Genomic DNA, 27,948 nt, shown 5'->3' with positions numbered 1-27,948 from the left:
TAGTTGCTGAACAAAAAACAAGCACGCTCTAAAAAAGTGTGGGGTAAGTTCAAACAGTGCCAACAATTTTAAAATAAGGAGCATAGCACAATACAATTACCAAACCAACTAAGAAAAATAGGGAAAACGTTAATAAGCAAAACAGCACTAAAAAACTAAAACAGATTAGGAGAACCGAAAATACAATGTTTTAAAATTTCAAGACACAGGGTACCTATATATTTTTCCGCAATATGGAAAAACAATTGTTTGTGGTGCACCATTACTAGGTTAAATTTCAGGGTGACCACTATTGGAGTGGAGGATGGATACAACAAGTGGGTTGTCAAGAGCAAAGGTTTACCTTCAGACCCAACTGTTGGGAAAGTTTCTTCTAATCAGTCCTGCCACCTCTACCTTGTCAGAAGAGGCTTGTGGGCAGCAGGTCTCTCTCTAGCCAGGTGTCCTGCATGGTCTAATTCTCTTTAGACAGCTGGGCCCTCAGGAGTTGTACTGCTTTTTGTGTCCCTGAAGCAAGCAAATAGGAGGCAAACTGTTTTAATCCACTCCCAGATAGCTAATCCCTGCTACATGGTCAGCTGTTAGCACTCATTGGTCTTTCCTGAGCCAAGAGGCAAGCCGTTGTAATCAGAGGCAGAGTCATCAACTCTGCCAGTCAATGATCTGTATTTCAACTCTTGAAATGTCGCAAGTGGCTAAACTGGTTTTCCGTCCTAATGTGACTAGAGACTGGTTGTTTAGGAGCATCCAGAAATGATTAGGAGAAGCCCCCTGGCACCTCCAAGGCAAAAAGAGGTAATACTAAAGCTGCTGTTTAGTCTGCCAACTGCTCCTATCGTCTCCCAGATATGTAATCATTGTTAAGGGGTGACCTGTTAACATCCATTGATCTTTTATCCAAGGATATGTGTTCCAATTCTTGAGGTGTGATAAGTGGGCAAACTGATTTTAAGGCAGTTCTGAATGAGGACCATAAAATACATTTTACAATGTTGTTTTTCTGCTCACATTATCAAAACTCTGATTTCACTATACAGTCAGGTGTGAAAAACCAAGTAGGAAACAACTTTAAAACATTTTTCAAACCCTATCCCAAGCGGAGATGGAAAATAAAGATTTAATCAGACCTAAACTTATTTGAGAAAAGCAACGTTTACATTACTGACCAGTTACCTATTCTAGACAAGTCCAACACTCACCCAACAAAATTAGGAGGCATCTTGATTTAAAATGTACTGTAAATGTATGACCTGGTGTTATCAGGCAAAACAAGAATTGACCTTCAAAGGTTAATCAACAAGGTTCACGATTTCAAGATAAACAAAGATGTAATACTAAGTAAGAAAAACAAAAAAACTAGAATGTGGAGGATCATTGATAGTGAAATAGCTAAAGAGCAAGAGTGAAAGTACCTGGGCATCTTGGTTGACTCAAGAGGCACCTTTTACATGCAAAAATACCCCATTAAGGCTAAAGACAGTGCCCTATCGTCAGCAAATTTAACCTTGTTCAAAACTCAATGGGGCTCCATTTTAACTCAATGTTTAAAGGTATAAGGGCAAAAGTCCTCTCTACAATAGCATAGGGATGTGAAATCCTGCAGGGAAGGGATGCCATACTTGTAGACACCTTAATGGCAAGAGCCCACAAGTTAATCTTTCATCTCCAAAGATGATCTTCCTGGCCCAGGTACGGCTTGAACTTCGGGACAGAAAACAAACAGTGGAATGACAGGGGGCATTTCTTAAGATGTGCCATATGATGCAAAACCTCAAAATATGACATATTAAATTGGCTATTTTGGCAAGAAAGAAAAAAACTCAGGTAAAAAGATGGCTCGCTGGCCTTGTAAGACACACAAACATTTTGCTTGTGAGTAATTCTGGAATCTTCATAACACACAATCCATATTTAAAAAGGTCATTGATGAGAGCACCCAGAATTTGTCCTGGCTAGAGGATGAAAACGAAATGTGAGAATGTTCTTATGTCTGGATGGTAGCTTTTTCCAAACACACAAAAATCAAGTTCATGGCACTACATTTCTGTGAGCTTCCTTCATTGGATGTATGCTAAAATGGTCAAGAAATAGTACAGACAAAGGGCCATATGTATGAACACATTTTCCGATAGACAAAGAATGGGTAAAAACCTTTGATACATCTGGCCCAAAATATGTAGACTCTATAGGAGTGAAGTGGAAACAATAAAAGAACTTGGCTGCATATATCCCATTCCTAAGAACAGAAATATATTATTGTGCAAACCTCACAATAACCTGCATGTTCAGATGTGCAGACAAGCTGTGCTAGAAGCTCTGAACTCAATAAACATAGAGGTGAATATACAGCTAATTATGTATTTTGCAATAGCAGTTAAAGAAATGGATGGCCTTTTGGGAGGAGAGATGGACACTCCAAAATAATCTATCCTCATCCAAGCAGTACACCGGTCCTGCCCTATCTGACTCATATGAATGCTATTTTAAAGATGAATTGTCAAACTACCATTGTTTTCAACCTTTCTAACTTGATATACAATTGTGCCACCCTTGAGGATTTCTATCATGTTATCTTCCTTTTTACAGGCTCTTATGTTTTTATTTTAATCCATTGATCATTTTATGAACTGTAACAAACATATACATTCCAAAATAATGAATAATTCTGTCTCAATTTGTTGTTCATATTGTAAATATTTGCATGTTCAATTATTTTAATTAATCATGGATGAGCTCAATAAATTTCAAAATCTGAATTGTGTTAAGGAAAGATCTAGCCAGACTTACATAGTGAAATGTCCTTTTTGTTTGTATTACACTGTGAGGGCACACTAACCCAAACATATAGTGTGCCTTATATGCATTCATCAACAACCTGTTCTGTGTGTTTGCACAGCACACTTAAGGAGTGACATAGGAAAATATAAAAATAGGCTTTTCCTACATGAGAAAGGCAGCTTTCCCTGCCATGTGTCGCTGCAGTGGCATTTAAAGGAAGCAAAGCCAGAGCCTAGTTGAGCTCCTAGCAGAAATATATTTTTTGGCACATATGTGGGTGCTGTAACTTAAACTGCAGCTCAATAATGACATTTAACTTCCCATCCCAAGGTATACTCAAGGCACCATTTACAATCCACTCATAGGGAAGGTTAATAAGCAAAATAGAAATTTAGAGTGTTTTAAAGGATATTAGGGCCTTTTTGCTACTGCTTAACAGAGGTAAAGTGCAGAGTCCCAAAGCCAGCAAACATATGACCTCATTAACAATGAAGTGGCACAGCACAGCACCAAAATTGTCAGTGCAGAGCTGCATTACTTCAAAAACACAAGGATGCACCCTTTTTTTACAAAAATATGGTGCACCCCTGTGTTTCCCCTAACGCTGGTTCTAAATTTAGCTACCTAGTGCCAATGGAAGCACTCTTGCACCATGGTGCAAGTGTGCTTGCATTGCAGGGAATGATCGTTTATTTGTACAAAGGTGTCTCTTCTTGCACCTAGACAATCAGTAATGGTGATTAGCTAGTTCTATGTGTGCTGCAGAATGCAGCACACAAAGAGAAAGCAAAAATGAGGAGAAATGAAAATATTTCTCCTCGTTGCTCCATGCTAACATCCCCCCTGGGGTGGTGTTAGTTTTTGGCACTACCTCAGGTTTAAGGTTCCTTGTAAATCTGTGGCAGGGTCAAAATGCAATGGGTGTTGCAGTGGAACGCCCACAGCAACACCCACTTCATGCCCCTTCAACATTAAGTATACATGTGAGGGAGCCGTACTTACAAGCTGGCGTTAAGCCAAAAAAGTGGCTTAACGCCACCTTGTAGATATGACGCAAGGGCTTTGTAAATGAGGCCCAAAGGGTCCAGAAAAGGTGTAAAATCTGGTCAGATTTGTCTAAGGTTGGTAGGTTTTCTGGCTACCTAGCGAACCCCTGTCCAAATTTCACAGATAGCCAGGTCTCAAAATGCATCCTAATTCTCGGCTTTTTTCTTGTGCTTTTCACATTTTAATTCTCTGGCCTTTCCTGTCCCAGGCAATAGGACCACTTATAGTTTATGAATGACTTAACTGAGAGAAGTGTGGGAACTCAGAGTAGTGGGACATTTGCTATTTATTTTGAGTTTCTCTATGTTTGTGGTTTTCTATCCTAAGTCAATGTGTAAAAGCACTTTTGAAAAAAAAAGTTTCTCAGAATTACCTGTCATTTGGAGTAATCCAGAACTTGGAGTGCTTCAAATGAAATTTCTCCCTAAACTCAGATTCTGGTGTACATTTGAAATGCATAGCTTTTATTCACTTTCAATTAGTACTCAATGGATTTTTTTTTGTAAAATTATGTGTGGTCAGTATCCAGTGAAAAATCGTTGTAACGCATGGTGCGATTGTTGGTTCTGGATATTAAGGACCTTTGAACAAAAAGCAAACACTATACATGTGTATGACCACAGAAGCTCCATATAATTTCTTGTTATCTTTGTGTATCAAGTTTCAAGTCATGGAGGGTTTCAAGTTGGGCTCAAAATACATAAGGGCAATTCAGGCTATTTATAAAGACCCGACTGCTAGTATTTTGGTTAATGATAGAATTTCCCCGAGATTTAGGATCGAGAGAGGGACGCGTCAGGGTTGCCAACTGTCTCCCCTTCTCTTTGATTTATACATTGAGCCCTTGTCTGCAACAATTAGGGCTGACAGCAAGATTCCATCCTTCCAATGCCTTGGCTGGATAAAGAAGGTCACTTTATACGCCAATGATCTCATGATTTATACCGGTGATTTGACTTACGTTTTTCCTAGAATTATACAACGTTTAGAGGATTTTGGTAGGGTGTCGGGCTATTGTGTAAATCTGGAGAAAACAGAGATTATAGGCCTCATTATGACCCTGGCGGGCGGCGGAGGCCGCCCGCCAGGATCGCGCCCTCCAAATTACCGCGCCGCGGTCAAAAGACCGCGGCGGGTATTACGAGTTTTCCCCTGGGCTGGCGGGCGGTTCCAGTTAAACCGCCCGCCAGCCCAGGGGAAAACGACCTTCCCACGAGGATGCCGGCTCGTAATCGAGCCGGCGGAGTGGGAAGGTGCGACGGGTGCTACTGCACCCGTCGCGTATTTCACTGTCTGCAAGGCAGACAGTGAAATACATTTTGGGGCCCTCTTACGGGGGCCCCTGCCGTGCCCATGCCATTGGCATGGGCACGGCAGGGGCCCCCAGGGGCCCCGCGACCCCCCCTACCGCCATCCTGTTCATGGCGGCTTTCCCGCCATGAACTGGATGGCGGTAGGGGGGGTCAGAATCCTCATGGCTGCGGAGCGCGCTCCGCAGCCATGGAGGATTCCAATGAGCAGCGGAAAGTCAGCGGGAGACCGCTGACTTTCCGCTTCTGACCGCGGCTGAACCGCCGCGGTCAGAATGCTCATTGGAGCACCGCCAGCCTGTCGGCGGTGCTCCCGTGGTCGGTGGCCCTGGCGGCCACCGGCCGCCAGGGTCAGAATGACCCTCTATGTGTTGGAATACCACCTATAATAGCCCTTTTGTTAAGCAACAGATTAGCTATTTGGGGATTCAAGTTATCCCTTGCCTTAAAGAATTAGCTAAGATTAATTTTGACAAGGCCTGTATGGAAACTCGTAGACTGCTTAAAACTTGGGCGGGTCTTTCCCTGTCTTTTATTGGAAGAGTAAATATTCTTAAAATGATCATCCTTCCAATGTTCACCTTTTTGTTCAATGCTATTCCTCTGGAATTCAAGAAGTGTTGGTTTAAAAAGATACAGGCAGATTTAACTTTGTTTGTGTAGTCATCCGGAGGGTTAGGATTGCTTGGCAAAAATTATGTAGGCACAAAGGTAAAGGTGAGATCGTGGCTCCAGACTTTCATAAATATTACTTGGCTTTTCATTTGAAGAATGTGCAGATTTTGTTACGCAACAGATCTGAGTACATGGCTTTTTGGGGTGAAATGACTCAAGAATTGTTAGAGGCTGGTAGGTACTTCTTGTATAAATTTGGTCATCCCAAATACTTTAAAAAGATTCATTTGAAGATTCTTAGGGATGCCGCCAGAGTGTGGGGTTGGTTCGACAAGTATTAGAAATGAAGTATTATAGTTCTCGTGCTCCGGTTTGGGACTCCGCTGGCACCCCTGAATGTCTCTTAGACAAATTGGCACACCCATTAAAGGGGGTGGGACTGTGGGGACAAATTGTGGAAGATTCTAGGTTGGTGCCTTGGCTTAGGTTTGATGGATTAAGTGAGTATAAGGTTTCAAAGTTTAAATACTACCAGTTAGCAAGTTGGGCTGCTGCCCTTCAAGAGGAGGGGGATACGAATAACCCCTGGGAAGAGAAATTATATTTTGCTTTGGTCCATAAAGAAATTTCTGTCTGGTACCAGGTGTTATTAGATGCTTCAGAGACAGTGTTTCCTCTGCGTGAGAAGAAATGGGGAGTGGTTCTACCAGCCTTATATGTGGTAAATACCTGGGAATCTTCATGCTCTAAACTTTGGTCTGCAACTAGATCAGCCTCTTTGAAGAAGAATCACTTGTTCACCTTGTATAGGGTCTATTGGTCCCCCCAGTTTTGGGGAAGTCAGAGAGAAAGTGTTGACGCTGTGGTTAGGTTAATGCGAACGATGTACATATGTTTTGGAGCTGCCCTAATCTTAGTGTTTTTTGGGATACTTTTGAAAGACTACTTAAACAGATTATAAGTTCTGATGTAGAAGTAACTCTCCCATTAGTGATTTTTGGGGTAGCACCTGGCTTAGCTTGGGACTTGAAGCTCCCTGAACCTTATAAGCATCTGATGTTTCTACTGATATTATTGGCTAGAAGACAAATATGCTTCCGGTGGATTTCGTCTTCACCCCCCTCTGTATCTGACCGGCTGTCATCTATAAATTATCTATAAATTATTTTTGTTGTTTGGAGTGCATTGGTCCGCTGGGTAACAGAGACGATTGTTGTGCTATAAGGGAAAACTTTCAGCAAACTGGTAACAATTCTTCTATTTAGTCCAATGATTATTGGCCCCCTGGTTTCGGGAGGTCAGCTCCACAAGCCTGGCTGGTCTATATACAAGTGCTTGACCAGCATGGCCTGGAGAATAGATCGTGACCGGGAGAGGTGAAATTATATGTGCCCTCTTGTGTTGATCAAACAGATGGGATCTCTTTTGATGGGCACAGGTTGATGACCCTTGCGAGGAAATGCGGGCTCTTATGAGGACAAAAAAAAAGTGCTTTAGTGCAGTTTTGCACCAAAAAGTATAAATAAGGGCCTTGGTGTCTGGACTAGGGAGTTTGTACAAAAGGTAAAGAAAGCAATTTAAGGTACGTGTTGTATTTTTCAATGCTAGCGTGTGGGGTATTGTTTGTTCACCCAACCAGTAGGCTCTTCGATATTTGTAATCTGATACCTGTTCATTTTCTGTTTTGCCCAACTGCCATAAACTTTATTGATGATTTTTGGGCCAAAGATGTTGATTTTGGTCTTTTCTTCATTTGTTTTAATAATGTTGACATTGCAGTAAGAAATTAATGCATCCAACACTCTTTGTAGGCTTATCTGTGTTTAGTCCGATAGAATTATTTTCTCAGCATATTGCAGGGTTGTGATTTTCTGTTTTGCGAGATACGGGAGAAATCCACATGTGGTGGTTAATGTTTTGTCAGTATCTGCTAAGTATAAGTTAAACAAGGATGGGACTAAGATGCATCTTTATTTCATACCCTTATTCATATAGATGCTATGTGACATAACACATTCTAATGTTAGTTTGATTTTTACCCAGCTGTCCATACATAAATTTATTGTGGCAAGGATGGTTGTATTTTCCGTTGTAGAGACATCTACCATATAATTTATTTCTCACTGTAAAATAATCTGTATCCTACTTTTTTGGTGCATCACACCAATGCAAGGATGTGATAAAAATAATGTAAATGAGTGATAATGGTAATAACCTTTCTTGTGACTACTCACATCACACTTATCATACATATGAGGAGATCCCATAGTGTTACTACTGCTGCATGTGCAGACCTATACTATGACAGTATCATGAGTGTTAGACCCGACTGCCTTACCAGAGACCAAATTTCTATCAATGAGGAAATATAATTTTTCATTGATAGGTAAACAAATATATTCAATAGTCAAATTTAATGGTCTGCTTGAGACCTTGAAGGTGAAAAGTACCAAGGGTGGGCGAAATTAAACTTTTGTTCTGTGAAATTGCACAACATTTCATTGTTAGACATGTCAGCCTTAGACTGGTCTTCCTCCAAACCGTTTTTCCTACTTACCTCCAAGTTTGCTGTATGTTTTCTTCGGTTGGTGTTAGAAATTGGATCTCTAGTTGGCAGAGGTATGCACCCTGTCCAAGCAGGGACAACAGTCCTAGTCAGGGTAAGCTACATTACAACCTAAATTATCCTGTGCTCACCCTTCGATAGTTTGGCACAGAGAAGGCAGGATTAACTTAGAAGACAATGTGCAAAGTATTTGCGCAATAACTCATACATTAACACAGTGAAAACACCACAAAAAGTACTCCACACCAGTTCAGGAAAATAGATAGTATTTATCTAAATAAAAAAATCCAATATGCACATATCAAGATATAATTTTTTTAAAGTTTAGATGAGTCTCAATCCTTAAGAAACAGTGGTTGTATCAAAAATAATGAGGAACAGGGGATGCAGGGGAGGAGATGAGTCAGCAAATAAAGTGATACATTGGTAAATAAAGTGATGCGTCATTTTTTCTAGTGCGGCAGAGGTGATTTGTCTAATATTTCCAACCAGCAAGTGATAAGTTGATTTCTGGGATCACCGCCTTGGTTCCTCACTGCGGTGCGGGGAAATTTTGCCACCGAGGGATGATGTGTGAAAAATCCAGAACGCGCTTGTAGGACGGAGCAAGTGCTGTGCTGATCTGGTAGGTGATGCAGTGATTTTTCAGCTGTGAGGCAGGCAAAGCATAGCTTTCAGCAGGCTTTGTGTTGATTTTCTGCCGCACTGGAAATCCTTTTTTTTGGTGAATTCTTTGATGGCCTTGAGACTTCAGAACAAGAGGCAAGCTCAGTAAAAGCCCTTGGAGAGCACTTGTGGGGGAAGGCAGAGTCCTTCCAGCAGAGTTTGGGGCTAGCAGCCAGCAGTGCAATAAGTAGGAGAGCAGTCCTTCCAAAAAGAAGCAGTCCAGGTGAGTCATTTCGGCAGCTAGGCAGTCCCTCTTGAGGAAATTCGATTTTTAATACGATCGTATCGACCCGCCATTTTGTGGCCCGCCGCCATTTTATGTTGCCTTCACTCAGGCAGCACAGCGAACGAAGTCCATTCTGCCTTTTCTGCTTATTCTGCAACATGGTGTTCAAAACAGCTTTCTGCCTCTATCTTTACAAGGCTGGTATTAAGGTCTGACCGAGTACACTAATCCCTGTCTGGTTTTCTAATCCTTGTTTCAACTATCTGTAGGCTCACAGTATTCTCCGCCGATCTTATCTTATCGTCTGGCCTTCGCTGTCCTTTGCTAGTATTCTCTCATTTCACAACTGTCCTCCAAACGCACACAAACTTATCGCACCACATGCAAACTTCGTTGTGGATCGGTTAATGAATTAGTTCAAGGGAGGGGTGACAAACACAGCTGGAGGGGAGGCAACCTTAAGTCACTTGATACTTTGTTCTGTCTTGTTTTCCGACATTTCTATTGACTCTGTTCTATCTTTACATCATTCTTACTGGCTCCTTTCTATGTGTCCTGGGAGTGTATGTAGTTAATAAATGTTTTTATACGGTATATAAGATTGTGCGCCACAAAGTAAAGTGGCAGTCTCCTGAGAACATACCTTGTGTACTTCTTGGACAACTGTACTAGCTGCAGCTAATAAAATCTGATCTTTTACGCCTGACAGAGTGTCCCGTGTCTCTGTTAGTTGAGGCAGGTGAATCCAAGGAGATTTCAGGCGTACCCTGCGCCGCCAGGCCCATAAGGTTCTGGTTCTTCAACTGGCGCCCAACGTGGGGCGGCTTCAGCGGTACCGGTTCTGCCTGAAGGTCGTGAGGAACCCCGCAAGAAAATTCTGGAGGAATCGCGAGCCACGTCAAGCGACCCCTGTATGTCGAAGTGGTCCGAAGGTCTTTTTCAGCGCGGTTACTCCTTCCTGACGGCTACTGACGACTGCTGCCCTGACTGCCGCCCTGCCTTGGCCCTTTCTTTGATGATGTATGGTAAAGCGAGACGATAGACGGGCCTCTGTTGGTGTAAGAAGACATCCTTAGTTAAGTATTTGGTGGGTCGCGCCCACAAATTTTGGTCTTTGTTTTGTCCTTAGGTCCTTAGATTTGGCCATTGCAGTGGCCAAAGCCGAGGGGTAAGTGCATTTGTGCTGTGTAAACTGAAAGTTTTACCCCCTTGATGTTTGTGAACAGCCAGTAAAAATCGTGAGATGTCTGGTCTGACTAAGTTTGGAAAACTTTGTTGCTTTGGTTGTAATAGGGACTCCCAGCTTGAGGACTCCTGTCCGATTCCTTCGGTTGGAACTCCCACATATGAGCTCTATTCTAAACATGGTGTTGGTCCTATTGCCTTTAATAAGACATGGACCCGATATACAAAGAAAGATGGTGTTTTAAAATGGCCAGAAAATGGTAGTTTCGAAACTGATGTGCTAGATAATTTAGAAGCAACGTTATTTAAAAGAAAAGCCCGGCCGGCAATGTTTGACTCTTTTCGCCTTTGGCGTAAGGAAGCCAAACAGAGAGAAATTAAACAAGCGAAACGAGATAGGAAAACACAGGGAATGACGATTATACAGGCTGCTCAGCAATTCAAAGATGATGAAATAGATAATGCAATGGAAATTTCAGACAGACAGCATCGAATGGCAATAGATAAATGCTATCCGACGTTGCCTATCTCTTCCCTTGATAAAAGAAAAGATTTTGAGGAAGATTCCTTAATGTCCCACTTATTGAAATTGCCTCCGCCCTATGTACAAGGTGCTAATGCACCCCCGATGTTACAGCCTGTTCAGCCCCCAGTTGTGCTTCCGCCTGCTCCAGCTTTTCCACAATTGCCTCCTCAAGTATTGCCTATGCCAGCTTTGCCTTTGACTCCTTTGTCTTCTGCTCCTTTGGCAATTCCTAATGCTCCTTTAGTTAATTCACCTAATACCTTGTCCCCTATCCTTATGTCAAATTCTCCATCTACGCGTAAGCGATTTGCAGATACTGTCTCTGGTCTCTTATCACCTTTCTTTGAAGCTTTAAATGTGTCTCCAGCTTTTTCTCGAAGACAGTCTCGTAGTCAATTCCCAGACTCCGAAGAGCGAGGAAAATTGGACTCACTTGCTTGTAGATGGATCAAGAAGGGTCCCCAATATAGTACGTCTGATATTATGTCCACCTTCCTGCAATGGAATGCACCTACGCAGAGATATGTTTTTAAAGTTATGTGCGATACTCTTGCTAAAGAATGGGAGGATATGAATTTGGGTTCGGTCCCACAGGATCTGTTAGATGTTCAGGCTGACTTTGACAAAGGACTTATTGTGGGTCCTAAGGTTGAAAACGCTGTCAGAACACTTATTTCTTTCAGATCCCTATTGTTCTCACAGACTTTTCCTGATTCTGATCCTTCAGTTAGGACAGCACTGAAAAACTATCCCATGAGAGAGGTTTCTCCAATATGGAAGGAAGAAGTTGCAGCAGCAGGTGCTAATCCAGCTATTCCTGCGCATTTTCAGCGCAAATGGATACATGTCCCCTGGAAAAGGTCTGAAGTTTTAGCACTTAAACAGTCACTACCAGATTCACGCAAAAATCCTGCTGGTTACTATAAAGAGTTGTCGCAAACAGTTGATGCATGTACTATGAATCTAGCAGATATTGACATGTTGATGGGAAATGTAGTTCCACAGACAATATGGGCTAAAATTCGTAGAGAGGATCACGCTCAAGAATTAGGCGGCGATTGGAACGCTATTATTGCCGCAGATAGAGGTCAAGTAGGTGGTGCAAAGCCCGACGCTTTGATCTCAGAACTCCCTGGTAGGATTATTACATTAATGAAAACAATGATGCCTGCTTTGAGAGTTAATTGGGATAAGCTAGCGGCATGTAAACAAAAGAAAGATGAAAGTGTTTCCGATTTCTTTACCCGATTTGAGGAGACATTCATTGATCACAGTGGTCAAGATATGGCTACAGAAGGGGGACAGCGATTATTTGTGGATAAGTTCGTATATAACTTGCTTCCTGAACTATCACACAAGCTAAAAGACTCCGAGAGTTCATGGGCAGTTTCTTCTTCCGCCCAGATATTGGCTACTGCACAATATTATGAAAATAGAGACAAAGAAGAAAGGGAAAAACAAGAGAAAAAGACGAAAGAATTAAAAACTAAAGTTCTCTTGCAACAGGCTTATCCTCCTCGTTATGTTCAGCCTCAGTTTCAACAGCCTCCGCAGTTTCAGAGGTTGTATCAAAAGCCTGAACCATTCATTCCAAGACCTTTGCTAGGTCCCAATCAATGTGCTTATTGTAGGGAGGAAGGTCATTTTAAAAACAGTTGTCCGGCATTGTTGCAGCGTAATGGAGCAACATCTGCTTCACGAGGTCGTGGTGGTCTTCAGTCAGCAAATAGAGGTAGAGGTCGAGGTGTGTTAACCCAAGGGCAGCGTTCTTTTGTTCCTCCAAATTCCGGAAATTACTTTGACCAGCAAAATGTTAGGTCTACACAGTATTACAGTGAGGATCAGTATATTGAAGGAGGGAATGAAAGTCTTCATTTTGAATAGGACAGCCATGGACAAAGTAAGGGGGTTACGTCAATTCCAGTGGATCAGAATGGACCTTATGTTAATGTCACTACAATGGGTGTTTCAGAGCCATTTCTTTTAGATACTGGTGCCATGAGAAGCTCTATCATTCATTCTAAACTCCCTGGCGCACCTTTGTCTGGCTTAACGAATGTATCTGTAGGATTTTCTGGCGCCCCTGTTCGCAATCCAGTTTCTTGCCCTTTGCCTGTTTCAATAGGCCCTTATGATTTAGAAGCTCCGCTTCTTCTGACGAATGGTTGTGGTGAAAATCTGTTGGGTTTAGATCTATTAAAAAGAATGCATGCTACGATATATTGTTCACCTTCTGGTGTATACCTCACTCTAGGACAGAAAATGACTAGTCCAATGTACTTATCAAAAGATCAATTCCCACCTGAATTGCTTTCTCTTCCCGAAACGCTTTGGGCTACGGGTCCGAATGACGTTGGTTGTCTTGAGATCCCACCTTATGTTGTTACTCTTAAGCCCAATGCTGAAATGCCACGTATTCCGCAATACAGAATCTCTACTGAAGGTGAGAAAGCACTTTTGGAAATTGTCCATGATTTGATTCAGAAGGGTGTGGTTGAGGAAACGAGAGGAAATACATGTAACAGTCCTGTTCTTCCGGTTCTTAAACGCACTGATCCTTCTCAGCCTCCTGTTTATTGTTTGTAATTGATCTTCGGGAGGTAAACAAGATTGTCGTACCGCAGTTTCCTGTAGTCCCAGATATCACTGCTCTGTTGACGATGATACCTTCTACAGCGACTTGGTTTTCAGTTGTTGATTTAAAGAATGCTTTCTTTAGTATTCCCATCACCGAAGAGAGTAGAGATATTTTTGGATTTTCCCTCGGAGGCCGAAGCTTCCGGTTTAAACGCGCACCTCAAGGTTATTGTGAAAGTCCCTCTGTTTACAGTCAAGCTCTAAAATGTCATCTTGATGCCTTTTCCTTACCGTCCGGTGCCGCTCTCATTCAGTACATGGATGACTTATTAGTTGCAGCTGATTCAGAGGAGATTTGCAAAAAAGTGACCGTTGCACTGTTGCGTCATTTGTTTGATCTAAATCACAAGGTTTCTCCTTCTAAATTACAATATGTCTGTCGCGAGGTGACTTATTTGGGTCATCTCTTGTCAAAGGAGGGACGACGATTGACCCCCGAACGAATTCAGGCAATTGCACAAATGTCAGTGCCATCCACACAAAGAGAGGTACGTGCCTTTTTGGGCATTACTTCTTATTGTAGACAGTGGATTCCGAGTTTCTCTTTATTGGCTAAACCGCTGTTGGCGCTAACTTTAAAAGATACGCCTCAGCCTCTTCCGTGGACTGACGAGTGTCAGAAGAGTTTTACTGATTCGCGTATTGCTTTGTGTTCTGCTCCTGTATTGGGTACTCCTGATTACAGTAAGCCCTTTACGCTCTATGTCCACGAAAGAGAGGGTTGTGCATTGTCAGTCTTAACACAGCGTTTTGGAGATCAACAGCGACCATGCGCATATTTCTCAGCTACGTTAGATCCAGTAGCTAAAGCATTGCCTAGTTGTCTTAAGGCGACAGCGGCAGCAGCAATTTCTATCCGACAGTCTGCTGGAGTAGTACTAGATAATACTCTCATTGTTATGGTGCCACATGCAGTGGATATTTTACTAAATAGGACAAAAACGCAGCATCTTACGAGTGCTCGGTTGTCCGGATATGAGCTGACGCTTTTGGCTAGTCACATACACATCAAACGATGTAATACCCTGAATCCAGCTACTTTGTTGCCTCTTCCAGAAGAGAGAGATGTCTCTGAACAGCATGATTGTTTTCTCCGTACTGAAGAAGAGACTAAGGGTAGAATTGACCTAAAAGACACGCCATTAGTGAATCCAGATGGAACACTATGGGTAGATGGTTCTTGTTTCAAGCTCCCGAATGGAGATACAGTTTCAGCCTACGCTATTACTACTTTGCATACGATTGTGGAGACAGCACGCATTAGACATAATTCAGCTCAGGCAGCTGAATTGATAGCCTTAACTAGAGCGTGTGTGTTATCCGAAGGAAAAAGAGTAAACGTGTACACTGATAGCCAATACGCTTTTGGTGTAGCGTTTAACTTTGGGCGCTTATGGAAGGAAAGAGGATTCTTTACTTCCCATGGTACTAAGATACAACATGGTCAATTAGTGACTGAACTTCTTGAGTCATTTACAATGCCTACTCAGATAGCGATCGTGAAGTGTAGTGCACACAAAAAGATTGTGGACGATGTTGGTCGAGGAAATGCATTTGCAGATGAGGTAGCGAAAAAGACAGCCAGAGACAACATAAGTCGAATGTATGTTGCAGGTCCCGCAAACTGCGTAAGAGAAAAGGGAATGTGTGAAGATACAGTAGAGAGTGTGAAATCAATTCAAGGAGAGGCTACGGAGAATGAGTTGAGAAAGTGGAAGGAAAGTACAGGATTGTTAGATGAGATGGGATGTTGGGTTGAATTATCAGAACATCAACGTTGGCTGTTACCAGATGCTTATTTACTACCTGTAGTTACTATGGCACATGGTCCAGCTCACCTAAGTGCAAAAGGAATATGTAAACTTCTGGCTCCAGTGTGGCAAAATGAGGGGATCCCAAAGTGTGCAAATAATGTAGTAAAACATTGTATTGTTTGCTTGATGTACAATCCGGGAAAGGGAACCCCAACTCCAGCAGGTCATTTTGCTCCTCCAACATATCCATTTGAGGTGTTGCAGATCGATTATATTCACATGGAACGATGCAACAACCTCAAATATGTTCTGGTGGTAGTATGTGCTTTTTCTAGATGGGTAGAAGCCTACCCTCTGAAGGACAATACTGCTTTATCAACTGCCAAAATACTTTTGAAAGAATTCTTCCCTAGGTTTGGTTTGCCGCGCATTGTCTGGAGTGACAATGGGAGCGAATTTGTGGGTCAAGTCATGCAAAAAGTTTGTGCAGGTCTTGGCATAAAACAGAAGTTCCACGCGGCGAATCACCCACAGTCGGCTGGTTTAGTAGAATGCTACAATGGAACCTTGAAGCTTAAAATTGCTAAGGTGCAAGCTAGCACAGGACTTAATTGGCCTGATGCTTTACCATTGGCTCTTCTGTCCATCAGAACAGCAGTACACTCTCGTTTGGGGCTTAGCCCTTACGAAGTGATATTTGGTCGCCCAGCTAATGTATGGGGAGTTCCTCGCCCTAAGAAATACTCAGACTTGCCATACCCGATGTTGATTGACTACTTGCATGACCTTACAACTAAATTGCGTGTTCTTCATCAACAGGTTCAGAGTGCTCTACCAGAGGCTTCCACAGACCCAGGTCATTCCATCCGACCAGGTGACTGGGTCTGCACGAAAAATTTCCAACGACAGAGAAATTTGGAGCCCAGATGGAGAGAGCCACGCCTGGTTCTTTTGACCACAAGAACAGCAGTTAAAGTCGAAGGAAAGAAAAACTGGGTGCATGCCGTGCACTGCAAGAAAGTACCTTTGCCCTTGCCTTTCGATCAGTGGGTCCGTAGAGGCATCAGTGACTCTGAAAGTGAGAAAGTTCCGCAATTTGTACCATTCAGTGATGCGCGTCTAATTGGAACACTTTCTGAGAAAGAGGACGACGACATCCTTCAAGAAGCAATACCATCGCATCGTCGCTTGAACACGACAAATCCAGGAACATTGTTTCAAAACCAGACTGCCTCTGGACAGGAACGCTATAATTTGAGACCAAGACCAAAGAACTTGTAACTTTCTCTCCTATGTAGTACTCTATCCCGGTTGCAGGGTCACGGTAGGAGTCTTAGTCACGACCTGAGTAAGTGGCAATAGGCCTGCAGGACCTCACAGTGTCATAGGACGGTAAATAATCGTGACTACAGTGATTGAGGAAGATTGCCGTGAGCATCCACTTAGAAAGATGGAGGCTACATTAAATAAAAGAGAAAGTAAAAATGTAAAGAATAATTGTAAAGAAATATGTAGTCGTTGTAGTATTGCTCTATGCGTCATTATATTGTCGTGTATTCTTTTGGCATCTGTAAACTGGATCATTATTACTCTGCAGCAAAAAGTTGTCTCTTCTCCTACCTCTACATCTTCTTCTACTATCTCTCCGCACCTATTTCACACTCTTCCCCAGCATGAACTCATCAGAAGAACTGAATACTTTAACAATTCCTTCGTCCAGTTGTTACATCAACATCAGTTAGTGATCAATACAACTGACTGTTGGGTGTGTGGACTCATACCACATACAGTAGAAAATGGAATGCCATATTTAGTTCTTCCATTCTCCTATGAAGGTTCCGCTTGGGCTTATTTTGTCATTTTCAATAATGCATATCAAAGTAAAATTAAACAACCTGTCAATTCACATAGTGTTGGTTCAGATTTCAGTCATAGTTTATTGATAAAGGGAATGGTAGCTATGGCTAAAATCATGGAAAAAAAGTGAAGCTTCCATAGATGAAAGAAAAGCATATACCAATTGGAACATAACTAATTACATTTCCAGCCTCAATGATAAGATTTAGCAAGGAAAATCTCCTCCGATACGGGTCATACCCCAACAAGGAAATTTCTGTCTGCAAATAAATGATAGAACTCCAAACACCGGACAAAGAGAAAGTTTATGTTCCCATACATATGTTTATTCAGCCCTGAATTCACTGCCGTTAGTACCATCTCAAGGTACATACTTCGTTTGCCACGATAGGGCTTATACATGGTTGCCAGCTGATTTCTCTGGTACTTGTTATATAGCCTTTCTTCTTCCCCCTACATACACCGCTCCTGCGAACCATCATAAAAATAGATATGGCAGAGGGATTGTGGATTCGAAAGACACAGCAGGACAAGAGGGAGGAGATTTCCTCAAAGGATTTCTTCCCTTCTGGGGTCCAATGGCCAACAGCAGAAATATAAGGCAATTGGTTCGTGTCGTAGAAACCACCATAGACATCACTGTAGGAGCTTTAAGTAACATTACAGCTGAACTACAGGCTGATCGTCTTATGACCTTGCAGAACCGTGTTGCCTTAGACTTTGTTCTTGCGGACCGTGGTGGAGTATGCAAATTGATCGGATCAAGTTGCTGTATTTTCATACCTAATGACGCTCCGACAGTATACCAAGCTATCTCTAAGTTACACATAATCTCCGAGTCGATTCATCAGGACGAAGGAGATTGGTCCTTTTCAGAGTGGTTTTGGGGATTGCTGTCCAAATGGGGTTGGAAGGTATTGACATTCTTTGGAGTAATTTCAGCTTTTATATTCTCTTGTTGTCTTTGTATGCACTGCGGTCCTGCCGTCTGCAACCTATGTGCTACTGCATGTATTCCCAAACCCAAGTCACAAAAAGCAGAGAATATCAAAATGATGGTACAGCAACAGCTTGATGACCTCATGGCCATAGACATCGACTCAGATTAACATGAGTTTGTGTATCTTGCCTGAGTTCTGGCAAAAGGAGGGTCTGAGGGAATTCGATTTTTAATACGATCGTATCGACCCGCCATTTTGTGGCCCGCCGCCATTTTATGTTGCCTTCACTCAGGCAGCACAGCGAACGAAGTCCATTCTGCCTTTTCTGCTTATTCTGCAACATGGTGTTCAAAACAGCTTTCTGCCTCTATCTTTACAAGGCTGGTATTAAGGTCTGACCGAGTACACTAATCCCTGTCTGGTTTTCTAATCCTTGTTTCAACTATCTGTAGGCTCACACTATTCTCCGCCGATCTTATCTTATCGTCTGGCCTTCGCTGTCCTTTGCTAGTATTCTCTCATTTCACAACTGTCCTCCAAACGCACACAAACTTATCGCACCACATGCAAACTTCGTTGTGGATCGGTTAATGAATTAGTTCAAGGGAGGGGTGACAAACACAGCTGGAGGGGAGGCAACCTTAAGTCACTTGATACTTTGTTCTGTCTTGTTTTCCGACATTTCTATTGACTCTGTTCTATCTTTACATCATTCTTACTGGCTCCTTTCTATGTGTTCTGGGAGTGTATGTAGTTAATAAATGTTTTTATACGGTATATAAGATTGTGCGCCACAAAGTAAAGTGGCAGTCTCCTGAGAACATACCTTGTGTACTTCTTGGACAACTGTACTAGCTGCAGCTAATAAAATCTGATCTTTTACGCCTGACAGAGTGTCCCGTGTCTCTGTTAGTTGAGGCAGGTGAATCCAAGGAGATTTCAGGCGTACCCTGCGCCGCCAGGCCCATAAGGTTCTGGTTCTTCACTCTGACAGAGTCCAGTGGTAGGTCCAGAAGTGTCTGTTTAGGTGGGGACATGGACACAGCAAATATACCCAAGGTTCCTTTAAAGTGGAGGAAACTTCAATGAGTGTTTTTTTAAGTGAACAATTTACCCTTTCAACCCAGCCCTGACTGCCAGAAGACCTGTGGGGGGGTTTCAGTCCTTTGTGTGAGGGCAGGCCACTGACCGTTGAAGTGTAAGAGAGAGCCCTTTCACCCTTCCTTCTGAGGAAGACCCATCAGTATGCAGATGAATGCAGCTGCTTGTCCTATGTTTATGGCTGTTGGGTTGGAATACACAAGGGGAGCTGTCAACCAGCTCACACCAGACATGGATTGGAGATAGGCAGTGAGGCACAAAGACCAGTAAGTGCAGAGAAATGCCTACTTTCTAAAAGTAGCATTTCTGAAATAGTAATGAAGAATCCAACTTCACCAGTAAATAGGATTTCTCACTACCATTCCAGCCATATCAAACGTGACAAGTCTATTCCTCTCAGATCAGAAATTACGAGTTAAAAGCATATATGGGAATGCTTCACAGTAGTGAAAAACAGCTTTGGGGGTTTTTCACTACCAGGATATGTAAAATCTATATGTACATATCCGGCCTTTTACTTACATAGCACCCAGCTTTAATTCCTAATTGAGAAGAGGTAGGTATGTCATGAACCTATTACATTGTAAAGATAAATCCTCTTTAATAGTAAAGTCAGAATGTTTCATTACAATTCTGAAAATGACACCTTTAGAAAGTTGGCATTTTCCTGTCCTTAGCACTTTTGTGCCTGTAGCCTAGCCTGTGTCACATGACTGGGTGTAACTTACAGTAAGACTTTGTGATTTCCTCCTCAACAGTTGCACAATAGAGGGATTTGGTGTGCCTGATTGGGCTGGCAGGATGAGGGTGGGAGGAGCTGAGCACAGCCCCACTCATTCCTTAATAGCTTGTGCTGTACCTCCACACAAAAGGTTTAACAATCCTGTATTGTCACTGCAGCAAGCTTGGAGCCAGGTCAGTCAGGAAATACCATGTACTTCAAAGAACGTTTCATAAAGCTTCTCCCACCTTCCAAAAGAAGGTCACCAGGGTATAAGCATAGGACTTTCAGACCCACTCTTAAATTCACGATTAGACCTGCAGAAGGACTGTCAGAGGACTGTCTGCTGCTGTGACCTGCCATGGACTCTTCCAGACTGCTGCTGTACCTAAACGTATTGATTTGCTGCCTTGAGCCTGCCTTGAACCCGAAGAGGCCACCTGTTTGCTGGCCTCTTGTTCAGAGCCACAGGGACATGACAGGCTCCCACACTCTTGAGCCCCCACCTGGACTCAGAGTGAGTCCTAAGCCCCAAGTGGTGCCCCTCCGGTCCTGGACCCTTGGTTGTGGTGCTAAAAGTGCTCTGATGGCCAATTTCCAAAACTGAGGACTTAGACATAATTTGGCCAAGAAATGCTCCGAGAACCAGGAGGAGACTGGGACCAAACTGCTCACCTATTCACCTAAGGTACAATGCTGGTCGGACTGACTTCACTGCTTCTCTCGGTATGTTCTTCTCAAAAGCAGCAAATCCATTTCAGTGGTCCCTCGCCAAAGGGGTATTTGACCTTGTGGAACTGTCTTCCGTTTCAGTGAAAACGACAAAAAGTAGAAATGTTTTTCACTGCTTTTACCAAAAGCCATCCAATGACGACACTTCCTCCTCCGGCTCTTTCTGCAGCCTTGTCCCACTGAACTTTACCTTCTCAGACATTTTTTGTTAGAAATCTTTCCAAATTCGAAGGTAAGCACTGACCAGATGCAATCCACTTCTTGTATCTGAACTGCGCTCCGTCTCGGTCAGCCCTCACTTTCGACTTTGACCCAGTCTCACGCGACTAGATGTCCATGGTTACGCTTTGATCTTTTAGGCACTATTCTGAACAGCAAACTTTCAAAAATGTATAACTGTGGTTCCAATCATTGGATTTTTGTAATTTTGGTGTGACATATTTTACTAAAATTTACTCAATTTTTCTAAATTGGTTTTGGATTTTCTTGTGTCTGGTTTTCACTTTATGGATGTTTTTAGGCTGCAAAAATACCTTACACATTGCCTATAAGTTAAGCCTGACTTCTTTTTGTACCAAGCTACAAAGGATTAAGCACAGGTTAATTTAGTGACTTTTTGTGGTTCACCCTGCAAGAGACTGTGGCTGTTCCTTGAAAATGGTTCACACCCCTGTCAACCAACAATCCAATTTCTCACATTCATGATATGTACATGGAGGTACCTTATGTGAAAACTGAACAGAATATCTAACATTCACAAAAACTGGCAGGAGACTGGTCTAAGGAAACATCGTCCAACTGTCTTTTACTGTTTAAAAAGGATTTTTGTGCAAACTAATCTCCAGTGTGTGTAAATCACACATAATTTCACTTCAACAAAGTCTCATTTTGTAAATTCCTATTATTCTCATATATCTTTCAATATTTCACCCGTGTAAAAAAATAGGAATTGCCTGTGCAAATTGTTAGTTGCTGCCAAATTGTATCCTGAAAACAGTTTGAATATTTGAGTATTTGTATATCATCCACAAAGAATTCTGCCAGAAACTAGCTAGCCAATCAAATGCATAAGAACTGCATAACAATAACGTCTGCATAGCTATTGTATAACAGCATACACTGCTTGGTTGAGTCACACCAACCTGCCTCTTCCTAAGGCAACTGATTTGGAAATGCCATACCCTACCTGATAAAACTATTGAAATCACTGACTTTACATTCTATAAACATAGCATCACTCTTTTATTTAGAACATCGACACGTTAAGCATTGAATTATCTATGTTATGGCATTTGAATTGCAAAGAAGAGGTGTTCCCCCATACACAAAACATACAGAGCTGACAGAGGCATTTGCTACAGAAATTCGGAACACATTGTGCAGGATTGGCAAGAATTGAAACTACAAAAGAGACACAAAATACTGACTTGGCTTATTTTTAATAACAGTTAGTGACCATTCTTGGGCATTCTTGGGTTTCTCGTCTCATTAGCAGTGAGATCAATGGAACAGGCAAATACATACTGAGGTCCCTATTTACAAAAACTGAAAAGTATAATTACAGATTTGGGGCCAGATGTATCAGGCGTTTTTGTATTCGCAAATGGTGCGAATGTCCGTTTGCAAATGCAAAAATGTGTTTCACGATGTATGAAATGCATTCGCAGTGGGAAAAGAAGAAATCGCAAAATTGTGAATTTTTGCGAATGAGAGACGAATTAGCGTGTTTCAAGCAGCGTATAGCAAATAGCGACATGATTCACCGAATCGCTGTTAGCGAAACGCTAATTGCAATACAGAATAGCGATTCGCAGATAGTGAGTTCCTAAATTGTGCCGCTATTTAGGAGATGCAGATTGCGCCACGCAAAAATGGATTCATAATGCGATGTAGCAAAAAATCGCAATTTGCGACTATTCGCAGAATGGCCATTTGAACATTCAATTTACCACGAACTGAAACCAGGTGGTAACCATATGAAACCTATATGAGGAGGCCCAGTATGCCTCAGCTCCTCTTCCACAATGGCTGCACTCTACATCCTGGCGAGGAGAATGAGAATCTTGGCAGGTTTGAGGAGAGAGAGGAGGAGACAGGAGTGCAGTTTCAGAGTGCGCTTAACCCTTTCGGACCAGACTGAGGAGGAAATTTATGATAAGTACCGGTTAAGCTCAGGCATGATACTTGACATGATAGCTGAGCTACAACCCATGCTGCAGCGCACAACACACAGGACCAATAGCATACCCACACGTGTAGGTATTATGCTCCCTGCACCTATTAGCCTCAGGGAGCTATCAAGGGGTCATAGCAGCAGCTGGAGGGGTATCACAGAGTGCCCTCTCTAGATTTTTCAACTCATTTCTCAATGCCATGCTGAGCAGAATACAACTGTACATTAGATTCCCCAACACCCCACAGGCAGTACTACAAACCAAAGTAAATTTTTACCAGATAGCACAGTTCCCACATGTGCTAGGTGCCATCGATGGGACACATGTAGCATCTGTCCACCATCGGCCACCGAGTATGTGTAACGCAACCGTAAAAACCATCATTCCATGAACAAACAGGTGATATGCAATGCCTCCTACATCATTACCGATCTCGTGGCCAGATACCCAGGGAGCACACATGACTCCTACATCTTTCGCCACAGCGGGATACACACAAGACTGCTAGCTGGGGAGTTTGGGGAAGGATATCTACTAGGTAATTTGATAGTTCACAATAATACATTGATGTAAGCATGACGTCAGACAGCAAATGTACTCATTTTACTTTCTGTGCATTCAGGAGACAGTGCCTATGCAGTGTGCACCTAAATGCTAACACCCTACCTGAGCCCTGCCACCCCAGCAGAGAGGAGGTACAATGCAGCACATAGGGCTACCCGCAATGTGGTGGAGCGCACTTTTGGCTGGGAAAGAGCTGTTTCAGGTGCATCCATAGGAGTGGAGGTGCACTACAGTACAGCCCTGAGACAACATGCAAAATTGTGGCCACATGTGCTACCCTGCACAACATAGCAACCACCAGGGGCATACCAGTGGAACTCACAGAGCCAGACTCAGATGAGGATGATGATCCCTTACCACCCGTTCTACCAGCAGACAGGACCAGTGCAGCAGAAGGCAGGCAAAGACGTGCTGACATCACGCGCAACCATTTTTGATGGAAGTAATGTCAAATCCACTTCAATAATATGTATTTCAGTAGTTAGCAGCTTTATTACCTTGACTTCAGGTAAACATTGTGTCAGTAGGACATAGCTATTCACAATGGGCAGACATGATCTATTAATAGTGTCACACTATTAGCATCATAGCATGACTTTATTACACATGTTGAGGTGGTCCCCTGCAGCCCTCAACATCACTTCTTCAGTCCACGCACTCCACTTGAGTGCTCAGTACCCTCGCTGGCACCTCTAGTAGCAGGTTCAGCTACAGTACTGTGTCTGGCACTGCGACGCCTCAGATCAATCACAGGGACTGTCAGACTGCTGAGGCTAGAGGACTCCTCACTGTCACCAACACCCAGTTCTCTGGTTGTGGCACTGAGTGCTGTTTGCATGGCATCCACTACGTTGGTAATTTGCACCAGTCCCTGTGCAATGTCCATACTGTAATATGCCATCTCCACCTGTGTGGCAACGGCACGCCGTGATATCTGGGCTCTTGAACTTGCAACCCGATTGACTGATCTACAGAAGCTGTCAAACTTAGCCAAATATTGGTGATGGCGCCTGCGCTGGCTGATGCGCTCCTGCTGTATCTCAGTGCATAGTTCCCCAATGGCCTGTGTCAATTCCTTGGTGTTTTCAGCAACTCTTTGCTGTCCCTCAATCAGGGTCTCCAAGTGCTTATTTTGTAACCCCAAATTGCTATTGTGAGACACAAACTGTCTGTGCAATGACTTCAAATGTTTGCGCTGAAGGCGCTGCACCTTCAGCATGAAAGCTTCCAGGCCGCCAAAGATTGATGGGCCCACTCCTTCTTCTGTGCCCTGTCTGGCTGCATCGTGGTGCCTCCTGAGGGGAGTTGACTGGCGCTGGTGCTGGTGCAGGGACTGCTGTCTTCCAGTGGGACTCGGCTCTGGTGGTGGTGTGGGTTCATTATCTGGCATCTCATCTGAGTCCAGGTTGTACTCTGGCAGTGGTAACACCCTTGCCCTGCGTCTAGTCGGAACAATACTGTAGGACTCACTTGTATTTGAGTCTGACTTTGGCTGTGTTTCTGCTTCCCCCACTTTTTCTGATCCTGCAGCAGCAGGGACCGAGTCATCTGCAAGGATAATGTGCAGCATGTCAGTTCTAGCATTTGTCACAGATTTCCACAGTGTTGCTTTATATGTACAAATAAATTGTGTCACCCTGAGTCATTTGTGGTGTGGCCACTATCTTGCTATTTATGTTGTGTATTCACCTTAGGGTTGTGTACTACCACTCCCGCAAGGCACTGTTGTGTTGTAAGTAAGATGTGAAATAGACTACTTTTCATTGTGCATCAAGCTATGTTCTATTTCCTAAGGAGCATGTGTACATGCACATGTGGGGATGTACATAATCACTGACCTTACCTTTGCTGGTGCTGGGTGTCCCTGAGGTGTCGATGTCAGTTACACCACTGACAGCTTCTGGCAGCAATGTGGACTCCACCAGGTCTTCCATAGGGGTGGACGGTGTGTGGGTGGATGGTCTGCCTCCGGTGTTCCTTGCCTCCCTAAACCTGCTGGCCACCCTCTCCTTGGCACGGGACCGCAAGTCATACCATCGCTTGTGTATCTCCTCCACAGAGCGATACGCAACTCCCACTGCACATATTTTTGTCCATATGTCAGACCACAGTTTCCGCTTCTCACTCTCAGGAACTTGGAGTGAGCTCTTGCCAAAGAGTTTGTCATGGTTCACAACAACCTCCTCAATGAGCACCTCCAATTCTTTCTCACTGAATTTCAGCTTCCTCTTCCTGTCTCCCTTCTCCTTCCCATTGCCAGCATTGGCCATGTTGCAGTTTGATCCTGGCTTCCTCACAATGCTGGCTCCTTGGTGCTGGGCGGTGTCTCTCTCACTACTCCTTTGGGTGTGGCTCCTGGAAACAGCATGGGCTGACTCACTTTCTGGTTGTGATGTCATCAGGCTGTTCCGGTTTGCCATTTTCGCTATTTGCGATTTTCAATTACCAAATCACAATAGCGTTTACGAATTTTAAGAAATCGCCATTTGCGATTTTCCAATATGATACATCGCGTTTTGCATTTTTAAAATTGCGATTTCTTAAAAATCGCAATTTGGAAATCGCTAACTGAAATCTTAATACATCTGGCCCTTGGATCTTTAAAAGTGCTTTTTTGGTATTCATCAATATTCCCAGTATTACGCTTTGGAAGCTTCACTAGACAATGATTTTAGGCATACTAAGGGGAGAATCATGTAACAATTCCCACAAGCTCCTATTTCTGGGGTGCTCATTTTTATGTAGTATAGAATAATGCACAGGAGAATTGATCCCACTGTGCAAATGCATATTTTTGTTCTCCATGGGGAAACGTGTTTTCACCAAACGTGGGTGTGATCATACCCACTGCCATTCTGTAAGGAGAGTTACTCCATCCCCTGACTCTGGTAAATATTTGCCTATTTTGGAAGGGTTCAGATAGGGGTTTGGGAATGCCCACAAACATCATCTTTGAAAACATTCCCAAACCAAGGCAAACTACACCTCGGAGCATCTACTTTCCGGGGCTGGAGTAAGTCTGACCATTTCCAGGGAGGAAAAGGTCCGGCCATAGATTTATTAATAAGCACCTTCATACACGTTTGTGTGCATGTTCCCAAATTTCCAAGGCAAACCACACCTTGGAACCGCGACTGGCATCCCCTATTATTGTGAAATTCTCTAAACTCGTGAGAGAGAAATCCACTGGTCTAGATGCATTTATTTCCAAAAAGGATCCCTTTGTGAATTCTTGGCAGGTGTTTATAAACGTATAAACTTATATGTAGGACCTAAAATCCAATTGTGACCAGAGTCAAAAATGACCCCTTAGCAGTAATGTATACACTGCTCTTGTTTAATGGCTTTAAGGCATCTGCCAGTTGATCACGACTGCCTTTGACAACCACCTCCTGACGAATGCTTTATTGCATGGATTGGCAAGCTCTAAACTATAGTTGAGTGCAAGTAAATCGACAGTGTGCCTATTAGCAGGTAAAGCAAAAACGCCTAAAAAGTTACAGCATCTTACAAGGAACGTTGACAGGACTTACTTCGTTGAATTGTTCATTATAGTAGTTCTCCTTTAATTATTTGCTTGATTTTATTCACTCGGCAACCCCACCCGATCTCTGCAACATTTTACCTTGTTTCATTATCTATAGGTTTTTAAAATAAAAAATACACCTAATGCTGGAATTTTTGTTTTATGGTGCTCCAGATGTAACATTGTGAAATACTCGTTGGTTTATGTTTGTTTCTCCAAATCAATAAATGCAAATATACTTGCTTTTTGCCTTTGTTCACCCACAATTCTATTTGACACTTAGAATACTATTTGCATATTTCACTGTTTAATAAGCCTAACTCCAGTCCCTTCGTTTCACAGCAGTCATCAATTTGCTTGACTCCTTTTTCCCAGGCAGTGATCAATATTGCTGCAAATCAAAGTGTCCTCTCCTGGAATTGAAGTCAAATATCAATGTTACAATTTTAAACGAAACAAATTACACATGAAATTCCACACTCCTGCTGAAGTCAAGAACATTTTGCCAATAAGACACCCTATCATTGAAATATTAATGAATACCATCTGCCTGGCTTCACAGATTTTAGTATTCATTAGACTATAACATGAAATAGGTTGTGTTTTATTCTAAACTGCTCACAGGGTTTTTACAAACAAATTAATCAACTAAATATTTGACAGGACTCACAGCATGCATATTGAGTTGTTTAATAGATTTTTCAATTTTCAAGCCGGATATAAAAAAAAATAACAAATCGTTCGAGATCACAGATGGAAAAAAATATATTCAAAAGACCAAGAGTAAAAGAAGGTAGGCAATGGTATAGAAAATGACCTAAACATACATAGAATCATAGAAGAGAAAACAAGGCAACAATGTCTATTCACCAAAAAAGCAGGGTTACAGGAAGCAATATCACACATCTTCGCTTAGCAAATTAAGGCCCTCCTTTCGCTAGCAAGGAATTATACCATGAAGAAAGAGTGCACACTTTAGAAACAACACAAAGTTCATAGGGCTTTAAGGGCTCTATTATCTT

Source organism: Pleurodeles waltl, chromosome 4_1 (genome assembly GCF_031143425.1).
Source record: "Pleurodeles waltl isolate 20211129_DDA chromosome 4_1, aPleWal1.hap1.20221129, whole genome shotgun sequence".
Lineage (NCBI taxonomy): Eukaryota > Metazoa > Chordata > Amphibia > Caudata > Salamandridae > Pleurodeles > Pleurodeles waltl.
This window is presented reverse-complemented; position numbering follows the sequence as displayed.